Raw genomic sequence first — 20,176 nt, 5'->3', positions numbered from 1 at the left:
TTTTCGAAAAATTTAATTTTTGTATAAAATTTTCGAAAAATTCTCTTTTTCTAAAAATTTTCCATAAATTCTCTTTATCTAGAAAATTTATAGTGAATTCTCTATTTTTTCAATTAATTCTCTTTTTCTAGAAAATTTTTGATAGATTCTCTTTTTTTAGAAAATTTTCGATAAATTCTCTTTTTATAATTTTTCATAAAATTCTCATTCTATAATTTTTGATAAAATTCTATTTTCGTAGAAAATTTTCGGAAAACTCCCTTTTTATAAGAAATTTTAGAAAAATTCTTTAAATATTTTGCAAATATTATATAGAAAATTTTTTTATCGAAAATTTTCTTTTTATGGAAAATTTTCGAAAAATGCTCCTTTTTATAGAAAATTATCGAAAATTCTCCTTTTATAGAAAATTTTTGAAAAATTCTCCCTTTATAGATAATTTTCGATAAAAATCTCTTTTTATAATTTTTGATAAAATTTTATTTTCGTAGAAAATTGCCGAAAAATTATCGATAAATTCTCTTTCTATAATTTTTTATAAAATTCTTTTTTCGTAGAATATTTTCGAAGAACTTTCTGTTTATAGAAAATTTTAGAAAAATTCTCCCTTTATAGATAATTTTTTTATAAACATCTCTTCATGAAAAATTTTCCAAATATTATATAGAACTTTTTTTTTATCAAAAATTTTCTTTTTATGGAAAATTTTCGAAAAATGCTCCTTTAGAAAATTATCGCAAATTATCGTTTTACAGAATATTTTCGAAAAATTCGCTTTTTTATAAAAAATGTAAAAAACGCTTTTTTAGAATATTTTCTAAAAATTCTCTTTTGATAAAAAATTTTTGGAAAAATTCACTTTCTATAGAAAATTTTTTAATATAGAAAATTTTTAAAAATTCTCTTTTTATAGAATATTATCAAAATTTCTTTTTTTATGGAAAATTATTGAAAAATTCTATTTTTACAGAAATTTTTTGAAAAAGTCTCTTTTTTAAACAAGATTTTCGAAAAATTCTCTTATTAAACACAATTTTCAAAAAATTCTCTATTGTGGAAAAAATCTATTTTTCTACGAAAAAAATGTTATAAGAAATTGTGTTTTCTATAAAAAAAAATATTAAATAAACTTCTTTTTTTGTAGAAAATTTTTAATAAAATTTTTCTTTTTTTAAGGAAATAATCAATAAAATTCACTACTTTCCTTAAAAAAAAAAATTCTTTTAATGAAAAATTAAAGAAAAAAAAAAACATTTTTTAATTAAAAATTTTTGCAAAATTATAAATATACAGAAAATTTTAAATTTTCCTGTATACGATTTGTAGAACAAAATTGCAAAATTTCCCTTTTGTGGATAATTTTTAAAAGATTTTCTTTTATAGAAAATTTTCAAAAATTATCTTTATTTTATAAAAAAATTATTAATTAATAAAACAATAATTATATATAGAAAAATATCGAAAATTTCTCCTTTTTTAGGATTTTAAAAAATTATCTTTTTAATAGAAAATTCTCGTTTTTAATAGAAAACTTTTAATTATGACGAGAAGGGGATGACAGTTTTCTATATTATTTAGTTATGTACTTTTACCCTAAATTTTCCTCACACCGTTTCCTTTCAACAATTTAAGCAATGAGAAAGCTACTGATTAAAAATTATTGGGACCCAATTGACAATTCGTATAATTCATGACCATAAATTTTACAAAAACATGAACGAATACAATAATAAATTTATGCATTTATGTGCAATATAAATATATGAATATTTTGCATGATTTTAACATAAACAAAGCCAGTGATTATCTGAAAAAGGTCGCCCCGAGGGTCCCACGCGAAACAAATATACAATATTAATAAACAAAAAAAAAAAAAAGAAAACAGGACAAGTTAAAAAACAGTAGCCTTTACAATTGATGTACAGATACAATAATTTGCAGAATATTCATTCATACATTTTAATCGATGGCAATATTCAATTTGTAATTGTAAATTTAAAAAAAAAAAACACAGATAAACAAGAAAAAAATACTTGTAAAAAAGAAGGCGTAGAGTGGGTTTTACGTACACCAAAACAAAAACCATATAGATAAAAAATACAAGGAATAACAAGGAAAAAAAGACCAATGGGCATTTAAACGTTAATCATGTCACACAGGAAATAAAAAATGCTACTACTATCAACTTATGGTAAATGTGCCCGTGTGGGTTTTTGGTCAGAAAAAAAACTTGGAGTTTCAAATAAGACAACAACAAGGTGGTAATTAATGAAGGGATACAATGAAAATGATTAATGACTAAAACCAGAAGAAATTTTTTGACCAAGGAAACAAAGAAAAACGTTCAAGTTTGGCGCCATTTATAGGAGAAATAAGAGTTAAAACAAGCATTCTGAAATACAAAATTGTAAGTCAAATTTTTCGTTAATTTTAAAACATAAATTTTAAATACTTGAGGCTAAACAATGATTTTGTTAAAAAGAATTTATATTTAAAATACTACTCCCCAAAACCACAGGAGTTTATGTTTAATGAACTCTTTTTCTTGTACAAATGTGTCTGGTTATGAGTTTATGAACAGGAACTGCCAATACTTGACAAATTCAAGTGGAAACCTTGAAAGTGTTTATTCAATAGTGGTTACAACTGGGCAAAAAATATTTATTACTAAAGCCTTCTTAACTTCTACTGCTGCTACTACTTCTTCAGAATCTTTTATCTACCACTTTTGCAACAACATTAAATTGACACTGTGGCAACAACAAGTAGCTAAGCTTTTTTTTTATAAAGTGCTCGGTTGGTTTCTTTGTGTGGATTTTTTTTTTAAGATTTTCTACTCAAGTTTTATTTCTTTTGACTTTACAAAATTATTATTACAAGTGTTATGAACAACATTTTTGTGTTATTAAAAATATATAATTCATTTCTGGATGTCGAATGTTTTTGTTAAGGCCTGTAGGCGAATTCAATAAAAACAACACTTGAACTCTTGTCGTTTTATTTGGAATTTTTTTCACGGCGTTTTTTTCCACAAAAGTAAAAAATTAAATACAAGAAACAGTAGCAACAATAAACATTGAAAAAGTATTTATAAAACACTTACCGACAAAGTAATTCTTGAAATTTTTAAAGTCCGTCACAAAATTATTGATCTGCAAGAATACGAAAAAAAAGTGAAATTAATTTTTTCTAAATTTGAAAATAATAAATACTAAGAATTATTTGCTAAACCTCAAACTCAGAGACGTAAACTAAGCGTATGAGTCACTCCAACCCCCTGCTGATAAAACTTTTTTAAACTTTGCCAGTTAAATTACTATATCGCTATCTTAAAATCTAGAGTCGTACATCTCTGTTTAATAAATTGCTGACAAAATTTATGACATGTGTCACACAAGCTCTTCACATGATAACTTAACTACTGTGTAAATTATTGTTGCCTCAGAAAAGTGAAACTTTTTTTATTTCATTCATTATTGTCTTAAATTCTACAAGTTTTATTTAATCGTTTTTTTTTTTAAAAAACAAAAACAATTATGTCAGCAAGTTAATCACTAATTTCAAGTGCAAGTGTTGAACTTGTATTACACCCCGGGGGAAACTTTAAGAACCAGAACTTTTTGTTCTGTACGTACCAAGCAAGAATAGGGAGTAATTAATGGTCAATAATTTAGCGTATTTTTAAGCGTTTTCTTGAGTAAGGAATGGATTAATGCGACATTTGTTATACCTTATCTCCTCCCTATTGGAACCTTATCGTGCAGACAGACATTGTATGTAAGTAGATCGTTTTATAATTTAACTAGCTGAACACGGTCCCCATTACTCTACTTATCTGCGCCCTATTTGTACCCGAGCTTTTGACAAACAGACATTCGTATGAAAGTATACCATTTTATATTTTTGCTAATTGCTCCGCGTTACCGGATCTAATTTTGCACTATATTTCTCTTTCAGTGAAGATCTAAGTATTCTTATAATTTAAAAGTTTTCAGAGGTGTAATTAACTAAAATTTAAAACTCTGGCAACATCTAACGGACAACTTCATTAAAAACTTCACAGAAACTCATCTCACGACCCCTGGAACATACATATATGTAGTTGCAATTTTGTTGTTGCTACAATTCGACTTCGGTTTATAAAGCTATCGCCGAGTATGACACGGATCGCTCCGGAGCAAAGATTCGGTTGTCGTGATAATTTGCAATTTTATTCTATTAGGTGCTATAGTTCCTGATTATATCGATTATTACATGAATGAAAATATAAATATTTACTTACCCTCTTTTAAACACAAATATTACATTTTTATCCTCCATCAAAAAGACATATTTAAATAAAAGTTAAAGAAATTTTATATGCAGAAAATTTTTAATTAAATAAAAATACTGTAATTAATATTAGTTAAGTAATCAAAAAAATAAATTAGAACAAACTACAAATTAAATTTGTCTTAGATTTTAGGAAAATTTTTACATTAAGTCTCAGCTGAATAATATCTTTAAAAAATGGTTGAAATCAATCTGACAAAACTTAATCTTGTTGCGTTTTGAGCAATTTACCGCGGTTAATAATGTAGTATGTTCCCCGTAAAATTTCGTGGTATGTTGTCTGTTTCAAATTACATCTTAATACCAATTTCTATTAGTCTTATCTACGTAAATTTTAAATAATTTTTGGGAAGGACATCGCTTAATTTAAAGCAATTTTCTTGAAAAAAAATGTAAAAACGGTTAGACTGAAAGAATGAAATATATACAGCCAGCTCTAAAAATAGGTGAAACAGAACTATGAACAAAATTTATTTTTAATTTTGTAAAAAATTAAAATCAGTATAGGAATTATGAGAATAAAATGTTCATTCCAGACGGACAAGTTAAGTTCTAGACGGACTAGAAATTTTTGTTATTGAATTGGGAAAATACATGGACCCATTCTATATAGTTCAAACTCAACAATTTTGTAAAAACTCTATAACCAAAATAGGTGTTATGAAAACAAAATATTCCTTCCAGGCGGACGGATACGTTATAAACGACAGACGGAGCAGTGATTTTTGTTTTTGGATTGGGAAAACAACTTTTGTAAACATTCTAAGTATATCAGAATACGTGCTATGAGAACCAAATGTTCATTCCAGACAGAGAGAAAAGTTATAAATCACAGACGGACTAGACATTTTTGTGTTTGAATTGGGAAAATACATTGAGCCATTTTATTTAATTCAAACTCAACAAATTTTGTGAAAATTCTATATCAGAATGGGGTTATAAAAAATATTTTCATTCCAAATGGACTGATAAGTAATAAACCACAGACGGACTGGACTGATGTACAGATTGAGCTACAGACGGACTAGACTATCAGACAAACAGACAGACGGATTTACAGAAAGGCAGACAAACGGACATACATATAAACTTAGAAACAAAATGACAAATATGATACTGGCATTTAGATTTGTGAAAAATATTTTCATTTGGCTCAAATTTAAAAACTTTTCTAATCAATTTAGAAATTTCTGCAGACTAATACTTATTAAGATCAGGATAAGTATTATAAGAACAAAATGTTCATTCCAGACGGACAGATACGTTATAAATCACAGACGGACTAAACATTCCTGTTTTTTGATTGAGAAAATACATGGATCCTTTTTATTTAGTTCAAACTCAACAAATTTTTGTAAAAATTCTATATCAGAATGGGTATTATGAGAATAATATTTTCATTCCAGACGGATAGACAAATTATAACCCAAAGACGGACTGGACTGATATATAGATTGAGCTACAAATAGACACATTTGACGGACCAACATAAATTTGTATATTACAGACGGACTAGACTATAAGACAAACCGACAGACGGGTTAACAGAAAGACAGACAAACATACATGGACTCAGAAAGAAAACGACAACTATGTTATACAGACATTTTTGTTTTTGAATTGGGAAAATACATGGACCCATTTTATTTAGTCCAAACTCAACAACTTTTGTAAACATTCTATGTATTATTTGTAAATCTCAGACGGAGTAGACATTTTTGAATTTGGAAAATACTTGGACCCATTTTATTTAGTCCATACTCAACAACTTTTGCAAATATTCTTTATCAGAATAGGTGCTAATGAGAACCAAATGTTCATTACAGACAGACAGAAAAGTTATAAATCACAGACGGACTAGACATTTTTATATTTGAATTGGAAAAATAAATGGATCCATTTTATTTAGTTCAATCTCAACAACTTTTGTAAAAATTCTACATCAGAATGGGTGTTATGAAACCAATATTTTCATTCCAAATGGACAGATATGTTATAAACCACAGACGGACTGGACTGATATACAGATTGAGCTACAGACACATCGACGAACCAGCTAAGATTTTTACATTACAGGCGGACTAGACTATTAGACAAACAGACAGGCAATCAGACAAACTCAGAAACAAAATGACAAATATGATACTGGCATTTAGATTTGTGAAAAATATATTCATTTGGCTCAAATTCAAAAAGATTTTCTAATCAGTTTAGAAAATTCTGTAGTCAGACAGACATGTATAAAGCAGATAAAGCATTAGACAAAAAAGTCCATCTGTTTAGACTGGCTAATACTTATAGAGATCAGGATAGGTATTATAAGAACAAAATGTTCATTCCAGACGGACAGATAAGTTGTAAATCACAGACGGACTAGACATTCCTGTTTTTTGATTGAGAAAATACATGGATCCATTTTATTTAGTTCCAACTCAACAAATTTTTTGAAAATTCTATATCAGAATGTGTGTTATGAGAAAAAATATATTTTCATTCCGGACGGATAGATAAGTTATAACCCAAAGACGGACTGGACTGATATACAGATTTAGCTACAAATAGACCATGACGGACCAACATAAATTTTTAAATTAGAGATGGACTAGACTATCAGACAAACAAAAAAAAGGATTAACTAAAATACAGAGAAACGGACATATAGACTTAGAAACAAAATTACAAACATGCTGGCATTCAAAATGACAAATATGCTGCCAATCAGAGACTGGCATTAAGACAAAAAAGCAGGCAATATTTGTAAAAAAGATTTCGGATTAGAGAAAAATATGAGCCTATTTCATTTGCATCAAATTCAAAAACTTTTCTAATACATTTAGAAAATTCTGCAGTCGGTAAAAAGCATATAAAGCATCAGACAAAAAGAGCAAACAGATGGACTGGCTAACAGTTATTGAGATCAGGATAAGTATTATGAGAACAAAATGTTCAGTCTAGACGGACTAGACATTTTTGTTTTCGAATTGGGAAAATATATGGATCCATTTTAGTTAGTTCAAAATCAACAAATTTTGTGAAAATTCTATATCAGAATAGGTGTTATGAGAAAAATATTTTCATTCTAGACGGATAGATAAATTACAACCAACAGACGGACTGGACTGATCTACAGATTTAGCTACAAATGGACACATTTGATGGACCAACATAAATTTGTATATTACAGACGTACTAGGCTATAAAACAAAATGACAGATGGGTTAGCTGAAAGACAGACATACATTCATTGACATATAACATACATACATGGACTCAGAAAGAAGACGACAACAATGTTATATAATCAGATGCTGACATAAAGACGGAAAGACAGACAATATTATTAAATCAAAACGCAAGATTGGCGATTTCTGAAAAAATATGGGTCCATTTCATTTCGCTAAAATTCAAAAACATTTCTAATAAATATAGAAAATTCTATAGCCGGACAGACAATTATAAAGCAGATAAAGCTTCAGACAAAAACAGATGGACTAGGTTTTTATTTATTACTGAGAAATTAGAATGTCGAATATATGACAAATAGTCAAAGGACAGAAATATAGACAGACAATATGTATATAGAGAGTTTGATACATAATATACATACATATTTATATTGCTAAATCAAAACATATGAACAGTTTTTCCGAAAAACATTTGTATTTTGGACTTGAAAAAAACACTGAGACTAAGCATTTTTAAGAAATCTTGAACCGAGAATTAATTGTTATTTTCAAGTCTAATTATTATTAAAATTTTGATAAATAATAAATAATGCAAAACTTCTACTAATATTTTAAACAAATTAAATTAATTTTTTATACTATTTAATACGGTTTATTTGAATGACACTACAATCTGATTAATGTATTAACTTTTTAATACCGAATTTTTTAAATTTAAAAGAAAAATAAGTTTAGATAAAAAAATAAAATAAAAAAAGATAAAAAACCCGATTTCAACCAACTTTATTATTTTGTATTGCGAAGAATTTAAATTTAAAAATATTTATATTAAAAATGTTTATAATTAAATTTTGTTAATAAAAATTGTAACAGTTTTAGAATATTTTTTGAAGAAAATGGATTTTGGTGGAATTTGTAATGCGGACGATTTTAACCAATTTAAATATTTTGTATTAAAAAAAGTTACGGACTTAGATAAAAAGATGAAACGTTTAAGGCATATTTAAATAGACGGAAAAATTGAGAATTACTGACGGACCAAATACGGTAGCCTAATATAGTCGGACTAGTTCAGAAATTCATACAAACATACCATTTCAGACGTGCGGATATATCGAACGTATCGTGACGGATTAAGAGTTAAGAATTTAAACAAACAAAGTGACTCAGACGGACTAATTAAAGCAGAATTGAAGCAATTTTAATTATTACAGAAATTTTAAAAATATACATACATATGTAGATTAAGTACGAACGGACTATAAATATTGAATCAATTGGATAAATTGAGACAATAGACGGACATAATTTTATTATTAACAAATATTTTAATTAAATAGTTTTATACCTACAATTTTAATTATATTTTCTTGCTACTTTTATTAATATAAAATAAATTTATTTACATTGGTAGATTGAGACGAAGTGATGGGTATAGCCTTACATTATCCAAACTAATAGAAATGGATTTATAAATCAGACAGACAGATTTCGAAGAACTAATAGATTAAAATGCATAGACATACATATTTATTGTTATAGAGACAGAAGTCGAATAATTAAACGGACTATTCTTGATTAATCGAGCAGACTGATCGCAAGCTATACATACTTAGAGTAGTTTAAAGAAATTGTCACAGCAGTACTATTTTAACAGATTTTAATTTATTTATAGATTAAATTGGACAAACTTAAACAACAAATGAAGATTGACAGACATATTAGAGTACCCGAACGGACTGACATTGAGATATACCGACCTATACGGATATACCGATAAATCTTACGGACCGATTGCAACGAGCTTGAAATTTATAAACAGATTGATACGGAATGGCAGACATCTGGAGATACATATTTATACAGACAGAATAATAATGTCAGACTTATAGAATTAAACGGACAAATTTAGATTTACAAATAGATCGGACAGAGAAATAGAAATCGTGTGAAAAAGGAAATAATTTTTTTCAGGAAAATGGATTTACATATATTTTTTATTAAAAATATTATAACAAATTTTAAGTATTTTGTTATATTTAAAAGTTATCAGACTGATTGAATTCAACGGATAATTTCGCAGGACACAGTTGTATAGAGTTTGAAACCTTTAAATATAATAGAAGGAGAAATTGTGTCAGCCGGACTAAACGTAAATGGGAAGTCTTTTTTAATACCTATCAAATTATGCAAAATTTAATTTTTTTTAATTAAAAAATTTTTATTTAAGAATTTTTAAAATATGAAAACTCATATTAATTATAAAAAAATTTATTGAAACTATGTACCTATTTCTAGATAGGTATATGTATGTACATATAATTTGTTTAAAATGTTATAGGTATAACAATTCTGCCTTATTTTTTTTTAATTTCATTAAAAATTCCTATTAAGTACGATTTTAATTAAAATTGTATAAAAATGTGAGTATTAAATTAAATGATAAAATTTTCATTAATTTTAAATAATTTAAAGATATTGCAATATGTTCATCAAAAAAGTATACAAAATATTATTGATGGAGGATAAATAAAAAAAAAACTTTGCTCACAAAATGTTCTTAAAATTTAAACAATTACTCACACACACTTTCATACATACATCCACGAATGTAGGGTACATTTAGTAGTTTGCAAAAAAAATTAAATTTTTAGACCTATTAAACTTAAAAATAGTGCAAATGAATAGAAAACAACTAAATTTATAAGAAGATAATTTATTTGGGTAAAAACAATCAATTCTCATGCAATCCACACTTCTCTGCCCAATTATCAATCATTAAATAAAATCAACAATCTCTTTTAGGTAACAACAACAAATTCAAACCACTAACAAAAAAACACCAAACACAATAAAGAAGCAACAAGTACATACACGAGAGAATGCCTAAACATACCAACATTTGCCTCCCCCCTTACCCACTTAAACACAGCAGTAAACACAATTTTAATGTTTCCCTCACACTCTCTCTCTACCACTTCCTCATGAAGAGATGCTGAAATAAGTCATAAGCAGAAATCAGAAAGAAATAGAACAACAAAATTATTAAACAGTCTTCAACCAATACCTTCAAACAACTATTTCCCGCAAAAATTAACCCACCCACTGACTCACCAAACAGATGAACAGCCAAGAAACAAACAACAATACCATCAAACAACTATTTCCCGCAAAAATAAAACAATCCACCGACCCACCAAACAGACGAGCAGACAACAATCAAACCACTTACACAAACAACACCTTCAAACAACTATTTCCCGCAAAAATTAACCAGCCCACTGACTCACCAAACAGACGTGCAGCCAAGAAACACACAACAATTCCTTCAAACAACTATTTCCCGCAAAAATAAAACAACCCACCGACCCACCAAACAGACGAACTGCCAAAAAACAAACCACTTGCACAAACAACTATTTCCCGCAAAAATTAACCAACCCACTAACTGACCCACCAAACAGACGAACAGCCAACCAACTATTCTACTAAATGCAAAAACAAACAAGAAGTGACAAAAACTAACAAAAAACTAAAGTGAACAGCCAGCAGCAGCAATCAAATGACCTGACAAGAATTCTACTAAATTCCTTAAAAAAACACAAACAAATTTCGCACATATGTACATATTTTCCACAAAAACCTCCTCGTTACCACCTCACAAACTCAATACATCAAGAAAACCCTTCACTAACCAACAAACTTCTTATTAATATTCTGTCTGAACTTGCACTTGAAAAAAGCAACAAAAATATACTATTTAACTACAAACAAAATTGATAAAAAAACAGGCTAACAACAGCAGCAGAGCTGCAGCAAACAGCAATAGAAACCAAATACACACTATTTGCAGATTTTTTTTCAAACAGATGAACAACCAACAAACAACTTACACAAACAACAATACCTTCAAACAACTATATCCCGCAAAAATTAACCAACTCAACTCACTGACTCACTCACCAAACAGACGAACAGCCAACACACAAACAAACAACTATTTCGCGCAAAAATAAACCAACCCACCGACTCACCAAATAGACGAACAGCCAAGAAGCAAACCACTTACACAAACAACAATATCTTTAAACAACTATTTCCCGCAAAAATAAACCAACCCACTGACTGACCCACCAAACAGACGAACAATCAATAAACTATTCCACTAAATCCAAAAACAAAAAAGAAGTGACAAAAACTACTAAAAAAAGTAAAATAAGAAGCCAGCTGCGACAATCAAATGACCTGACAAAAATCTTAACTCTGCCCACTCCTCACTGGCTGAAAAAAAACACCAACAAATACTTTTTCTTACTACTATTAAGCAGCAAATTGTACAATATTAATCCAAGCAGCGCTGCTTTTATACCAACAAGAATTATTCTACTAAACTCCTCAAAAACACAAACAAATTTCCCACATAAATTTTATGAACAAAAACTTCCTCCTTGCACTTGAAAAAAAACAAAAACAAAAATGTACTAAGAACAAGTGCAGCAGAGAACTACATAAAAGCAGAGCCGATAGCAGAGCTGCAGCAAACAATATAAAAACTAAATTTGCATAATAAACACTATTTGCACATTTTTTTTTTTAATTTTTAACAAATTATTACAAATATTAACAATTATTATTAACAAAATTAACAACAATTAACAATTTAATAAAATTTTGTAAAAAAAATCGCTGCTGCAGAGCTGTACCATACAAACGTTTATGTAAATGTGTGTTTTTTTGCACTTTGAATTGTTTATAAAAAGTTTAATTAAATTAATGTTCTTTAAACTAATAACACTTTCACTTAAACTAAACCTTTTAACTTTTATTTAAATAATTAACTTTTTTTTTTATTAAACGTTAACTTTTTAATAAAACTTTTTCAATGTTCTTACTACACGACTTTACGCACGCACTGTTCACTTAACAATAAATAACTTGATGAATAGATGATGAAGATATGCATTGAACTTGACAAAAATCACGCCATAAGAAATACCGTTAGGTGGGAGAGCATTAGCAAGACAAAATACATACAGTGGGTCAATGTTGGGGGAAATGTGGTAACATTTGTTTGCAATATAATAATTAAATTAATATATAATAATGATGTTAAATTGAATTAAATTAATTACTACATTAAATAGAAAATAGATAATCTCATAGAAAATTATTAAATTAAACGACAGTTTATTTAAAAAAATCTATTCTATTTATTTAAAAGTTTTAATGAATATTTGATGAATTTTTTATTTATTGACAAAGTTTAAAAATTGGTAAATTTTTTTTTTAACAGAAAATTATGGAAAAATTATTTTTGAAAGAAAATTTAATTGTAATTTCTTTAAAAAAGAATTTTTCCATAATTTTCTATTAAAAAGAAAATTTAAAAGAAAATGTTTGATAAGTTAATTATTTATAGGAAAATATAAATTAAACTTTTTTAATTAGTGAATTTTCGATAAACAAAGATAAAGAAAGTTTCTAAAAATGTATAGCAAATTTTGCATTTTTTATGAAAGAAATATTTTTTTAATGGAGAAATTATGAGTCCAGATTCGAACACTGCTTAATTCTTTAGAAAAGCATTCTTTCACCATTTAGTGTCTAGTGACCCAACTTTAAAAATCGATGTCTTCTGAAGTACTAACCTTGGTGCAAATTTCGTCAAAATTTATTTTTTTAGTTGTGTAACTTGATATGAAGTTGCCCATGGATATTTGACAATCTGAGAAATTTATACTTATAGAAAATGTTTCATAAGTTAAAGATATTTTTTAACTTTTTATAGAACATTTTTGATAAATTATCTAGTTAATTATGATATTTGTAATATATAGGCCGTTTCGTGTCAACTGACAGAACTTGAAAAATCGATTTGGATTGGTCAAGAACAGCCGTAGTCAGAGGGGGTCAAAATTGGACATTTTGGTCATACAGGATTTTTTCAAATGAGTGTAACATTTCACCAATTGGTTCTAGCAAAAATTTTCCAAAGGACTTTAGATAGCTATTTTTTCTATGTTTCAAAAAAAATTTTTTCAATTTTTTTTTTTCGGAATGGGCCGGCTCTATTTCCTTTAAGAGTTTTGCGGTCAATTAGTGGGAAAATGTGTAGCAAATTTAAAAAAATATATATACTTGCAAAATTTTCTATTTAGAGATTTTTTTCTACTATAGAAAATGTTTAAGAATTTTATATTATTAAAATTTTTAAGGAAGGTTCCCTTCATAGAAAATTTTGCATTAATATTATATTTATCGAAAATATTATTTGCATATGTATATAATTTTTCATTTATAATAAGGTTATTTGTAAAATTTTATATTTTAAAAATTCCAAAAAAATTTTCCATTTATACAAGATTCCCCTTTTTAGCAACATTTTTCTTATTTGTAGAAAAATTTCTATTTTTAGGATATTTTTGATAACATTTTTACACAATATCTAATATATTTTTAATAAATATACAATTTATAAAATTTTGTTCATACATTTTTCTTTTTTTATACAAATTTTTAGAAAGTTTTCTATTTAAAGAATTTTACCGAAATTTATATTCCAAGAATTTTTTCCGTTTTAAAATATGTCAAATAGGTTTCATACCATACCCTTCCCGAAAATCATAGAATTCGGTACATACATATGTATGTGTATTTTTGCATTAATAAAGAATATAAAATTCTAAAAAAGTATGAACTTTTAATTTCGATAAAATGTAAACCATAACGAATTTCAAATATTTGAAGAACGTTTTTAAACTTTTTATTAATACAAAAAATGCGTATATCGAATCGAAGAGGAGCTGTATCTTTTTGGTTTGAATATTTTAAAGTTATAATGTTTTTATAATAAAATTCTATTAGCTTTTTCATTTTTCCAAAATTGTGGAACACTTTTAATAAATTTTCTATGTATGTATAGCAAAATATTTTTTATATTTAGAACATTTTTTTGCAAAATTCGAATTTATACAAAATTTATGAAAATTTTTCTACACAATTTTGCCATAAATTTTGTATTTATTGAAAAAAATACATATTTATTAATTTTAATAACTTAAAAAGACTTTTGATTAGTTGCTATTTTTGTAGTAGATCATTTGTTAAACATTTCTATTATATAGAAAAACTTAAAACTGCGTTTCTTCACCACTGTCAATCGTTTTTGCATGTTTTTACATTACCCCACCACCTTCTCTATCCATATTTCATAAAATGTATGTTAGTAAATCATCTGCACATGAACTTGCATGCCTACAAAAATTCTCTACATTTCTTCCTATCTCAGAATTCCCTAAAAAATAATAACAACACTTCACTATTGCCCTTTGACAACAACCTTTTTTGGTGGTAAATACTCTGCTCAGGAATTTGCATGCATTTATGCTTTAATATACATTTCACACACTGTTAAAGGAAATGTATAAAAATCAAGATTTTACAAGAATACATGTTTTGTTTCTATTGTAGACTGTACCAAAAAAACACATCTCAACCCACCCAACAAGTATTCATATTTTCGGCAATAAGAATGTTAGTAAATCATCTGCACATGCATGCATAACTATGCACGTTTTACTGCTCTACTCTCTATTAAAAAAAACTTTACTACCAAATGACTTCTAAACCCCACCACTCCCTTCATCCACACTAATATTTATTTTGTTGGTAAGAATAGTTATGAGAGCTAATATGTATTTGCAACAAGTGTTGTCTTCTCTTTTAGGGGGACATATTTACATCATTATTATGATTTTGAAATTTAAATTAAGTTATTCGCTCATATAATTGCTACTGCGCAGAATTTACTGCGCAACTAGTGCATGCATACATACGTATGTATGTGGGCATGTGTTCATGAAAGTGAGAGCATTAAAAGGCATAGTAGAGACCTAGAAGGAAAACTTAACATAATTTTGGAAACGGAAATGTGATTACACTAACAATTTAATAGTGTTTTTACTAATACATTATCATTAGTTAGTGTTTCAAGGTTAACAAGAGTAGAGTTTTGCTTAAACCTTCGCTTCTAGCTGTAAACTATAGTTTGTTAATATTGCAGCATATTGTGTTGCCAGTTAAAGGGATTTTAATATAAATGGGGTATTTTTGTAGAGGTATTTAAGACAAATGCAGTTTTCTTTTAATATAATCAAATAAACCCTCATAACATGTTACTTAAAGGAACAATTAAATAAAAAACGATTTTAAACTCAGAAAAAACTCTTAATTAAATACATAGTGTTAAATGCTCTTTCTTAAATTTAGTTTTTGCCACTAAAATTTAAAGAAAACTTAAAAAAACGTGTTAGTCAAGCTCGACAACAAAATGCCCTATAAAGGTTTGAGCTTCTCTGAATCTGTATTTGAGCTCAAAATTTCACTGTCACAGCGGATTATTGAAACATCGAATTCTAAAGTTTAATAATATATTAAATATCGGGTTAATTTTCTAATTTCTGATAATTTTTGTTTTCATAGAAAAATTTTAAGTTATTTTTTTATAAATAGAAACTTTGCATTTATAGATTCATTCTTTATAAAATTTCTTTTTTCAAAAGAGTTTTGTTAAATTTTCTATTCATAAAATTTTTTGAGAAATTCTTTATAGAAAAAGTTTTTAGTCACATTTTGAACTTTAGAATCTTTTATTTTTGGAAATATCTCTGGAACTATTCGATATATCGCAATGAAATTGAAGCTAAGGTGTTTTCGAGTTGGTAGGTGATCGTGGGTGAAATGGGGGCCAGTGTGTAGCCATTCAAAATTGATCATCTCTGGTAAAATTTTTTTATTGCATGAAATACATTTACGATACTCCTTGAGAAGATCTTCCATAATACGCCACATGTGTTGGCCTTCGGAGGGTCGTAATTTTTTTAAATATCCTCTAGTTTTCTGATAAAATTTTTATATGATCCGGAAAAGGAACTTAATGTAGAATGTAATGTAAAATCATGTACTTGGCTCATTTAAGCGGACACTACCCCCTACTCCTGGTCGATCCTCACAACGCACAGTGGTTTAGGAAAAAAAAAAGAGGGAAATAATTCGGTAACTTCTAAACGGTTAATCCGATTTTAATGAAATTTGGTATGCACAAAGAGGAGGTGTTGTCGAGTTTAGGTTTTGAATTTGGACCTTATAGGCCAACCAGGGGCCCGGCGGGGGGTCCTCAAATTAGGACACCTCGGCTATGTTAAATTTTTAAAACGATCCTATTTCTTCATTTGAGTTCCGATTTAAAAAAAATTTCGTATATAGAATCTCCTCATCGAGCACTATAAAAAATGTCGTCGTAGCAGTAAATTATCTCTTATAGTTTAGGAGATATTCGCATTTGAATATTAAAATTTTAAAATTTTTACCGTCCTTACTTTAGTTTTTTTGATAATAGCAGGTCCAAATATTTCCGATTTTCGCCATTTTTTTTTATTTGCTTAACAACTAGTTTATATACCAAGCAGTGAAAGAATTATGTAAAAATCATGACTGAGTCCAAAGTTATAGGCATTTAAATTTAAAAAATTAAAAAAAGGCGATTTTTTGTCATTTTTTTGGGAAAAAAGTATCTTTTTCTTTTTAAGTTATCTAAAAAGTTTCTAAGAAGATGTATATAGAATTTATACTTTTTGGAAAGCTGACTTTACATAAAATACGATAAATGAAACAAAACCTAAAAATTTTTGATACCGAGGGGACCAGGTCCATCCAAAAAAACCCTATTTTTTATGGAAAATTAAATTTTGAGCAAAAATTCTCAAATCGCATAGTCGATATCAAATTATAGTGACCTGTTTTATATGACCCAATAAGTTCTTAATCATTTTGTAACGGGTTTCGATAACCCCGCCCCTGGTATGGATATAATAGGCAAAAAACCAAAAAATCCCATTTTTGGGATTTTTTAAAACTTTTTTGGGAATTCCGGGATTTCTAATAAGAAAATTCGAAATTTTTATTTAATTTTGGATTTTGAGTAAAAAAATCTACCTAACTGTAAAATTTCATCAAAAAATATTCATAAATAAAATTTTTATTGCAATTTGAAAAATTTGTATCTTCGCAAAAACTGAATAAAAAACATTTTTTAATTTTTTTTAAAAAAAGTATTCCGCGAATTTTTTAATTTTCAAAAATTATATACAGTTTTGAAAAATAGACAAAATTACCTTTCCATTGATATATAACATGCCTACCTAATGTTTTTTAAGTGACAAATTAATTAGGGAAAACTCAACATCTTTTAGAAAATTTGCCTAGCACTATTATTTTCATCCATAAGGTTAACTCTTAAATTTGTTACATATATGGATGAAAATAATAGTGCTAGGTAAATTTTCTAAAAGATGTTGAGTTTTCCCTAATTAATTTGTCACTTAAAAAACATTAGGTAGGCATGTTATATATCAATGGAAAGGTAATGGCCTATAAGGTCCAAATTCAAAACCTAAACTCGACAACACCTCCTCTTTGTGCACACCAAATTTCATTAAAATCGGATTAACCGTTTAGAAGTTACCGAATTATTTCCCTCTTTTTTTTTTTCCTATACCACTGTGCAACGGACACATATTTATGTAGTCATTTATGTTCCTTAAATATATATACAAAGTATTTCTACTGTCACACGGAAAATAACGTCACTGTGGATACTTTTATCAAAAAACTCATTTTTGGAAACATTTTTTCCGCTTTAGGAATTACGGTATTATTTTAGAAAGACTTGGATCTATATATGTATGTCTAAAATTTTGTGGTTTCCAAAAGTCTGTATATTATTATTTTTGAATTTTTGCGTAAATGACCAGTTTATCTCTTTTCAATTTCAACAGAGATATAGAAAAGCAGACGGATATGGAAGATTATCAATTTCGGCTGTTTGAATATTGAAAATAACTAAAGATTTAGGGGTTCTGCGCCTTTTGTGGGAGTTAATTTTTATTAGATCATTTATATTTTTTCCGAAAAACCCTTGGAAGTATGAGTGATAGACATGACATCTGTTCACCAACAATCCATTGTTAAGTTTCATGAGGAAAAAATTGTTTCAATTTCTAAAATTTTATCACGGTAAAATTTTAAATCGACAAAGATGGTTTTGTTGACCGTTTTAAATTTGATAAAAATTTATCATATCATTTCAAATCGGCATTTTAAGTAGACGGAAAGACAGACATCGCAGAAACAATTTAAGAAGAAACACTGCCCTCTATACTATAGTGGTGTAGGGTATATAAAGTTGAAGTTACAAACAAATACTTGTAATTAGCCTGCAGTTATTGACAATATATTATTATTAACATCATCAGAAGCATTTACGACAATATAAAAAACTCAAATTCCACAATTGCCACACATCAATTATGTTGGCGGCTGTTGCTGCTGGTTGCCAGTTACCAGTCATCAACAAAGTATCCTCATATGTCCACATATTCAGTTAAAAATCAGAAGCAATGAGCCCACATCCAGTTACAATTTTGCTTCCAGTTATTCACAGTAGTGGTTGTGATTGAAGATTATTTTTTTTTTTTAAGAAATAAAAAAGAATAAAAGCTTTTGGCTATAAGTGATCAGTGATTTAACACAAAAAAGGACAATGCCTCTAACTGGACTCCAAATAATATTAGGGTTTGTCGTTAGTTTAGCATGCAAATTAATTTGTACCATTTTCAGTTATTTATTATTAAAGTTTACATTGTATAATAATCATTTAAAATTAATCACAATTGTAGTTCATATCCACTTAATTCTAATGAATACACATATTTGTTGGCAACATGATGGAGGATGTATTAATTAATTTATCCATTATTCCATTTCAAATGATGAACAATCATTTTTTTCTTTACAGTTTAGACCACAATTTTGAAATTTGATTAAGTAAGAAATCATTTAGATCTTGTTTTTATACCCTACACTCTGGAGTATAGTATAATGAGATTATGCTGAAGTCTTTTCGAATCTAAAGTATTGGATCATTTCCCATTTTAAAGTATACAAATCGACAGTGATACCAAAATCATTTGGTAAATAATAGCTTATATATAAAACCAGATATTTATTCAAATCTCGAAGATCTCTACGAAATATTGGCATTGAAATAAAAAAAAAATCATTACAATATTTAAATTAATGCGTTCAACAGGTGTCTTCATTAAATATATGAAAAAATTCATTAGTATAATGAGCAATTTCATTTGTAGAATGAAGTGTTTCATTATCATTTCAATTTCATTCCATCAATGAAAAAGTTTCAGAGGAGTCGAAAAAATCGTAAAATTAATTAATCATTCTCCATTAATATAATCAGGAGATTCTTTGGGTCGTAATCAATGAAAAATTTCATAGATAAAATTATTAAAATTCATGCCTGTCCACCATACTTCCCAAAATTAATTTATAATAGTTTTAATAGGGTACCGTGTTGTCGATATAGACCGACTTAACTTTCTTATATGTTCTTCTTTTTGCTGTGATTTCATTTTCCACTGTTTGCATTGAGTGGGAAATGAAAAGCAATTTTTTTTTCTTCTTTAGCGGTAATTATTAGTTAGATCCTCTTCAATTACGTAACTTAAGTCTTTTTATGCAAACAGTAAAGCAACATTATGTAAGGGGAAAAATATTAAAAATTATTGAATACGAATTTGAAATAC

The 20,176-nt window shown here is 27.5% G+C and overlaps 1 long non-coding RNA gene across 1 annotated transcript in view; it reads right to left on the bottom strand.

The window, feature by feature from the left end:
• Nucleotides 1–3,103: 3,103 nt before the first annotated feature.
• LOC119603641 overlaps nucleotides 3,104–20,176 on the bottom strand; it is a 117,496-nt gene continuing 100,423 nt past the window's right edge. The window contains exon 4 of the long non-coding RNA XR_005231416.1: nucleotides 3,104–3,152. This is a non-coding gene — a long non-coding RNA (uncharacterized LOC119603641). The remainder of the gene's footprint in view (nucleotides 3,153–20,176) is intronic.

Source organism: Lucilia sericata, unplaced genomic scaffold, assembly GCF_015586225.1.
Source record: "Lucilia sericata isolate MDLA Ls3-8-SP2 unplaced genomic scaffold, ASM1558622v1 Contig000322F_arrow, whole genome shotgun sequence".
NCBI classification, from domain to species: Eukaryota; Metazoa; Arthropoda; class Insecta; order Diptera; family Calliphoridae; genus Lucilia; species Lucilia sericata.
The sequence above is the reverse complement of the archived record's forward strand: the minus strand, read 5'-3'. Positions and strand labels throughout refer to the sequence as shown.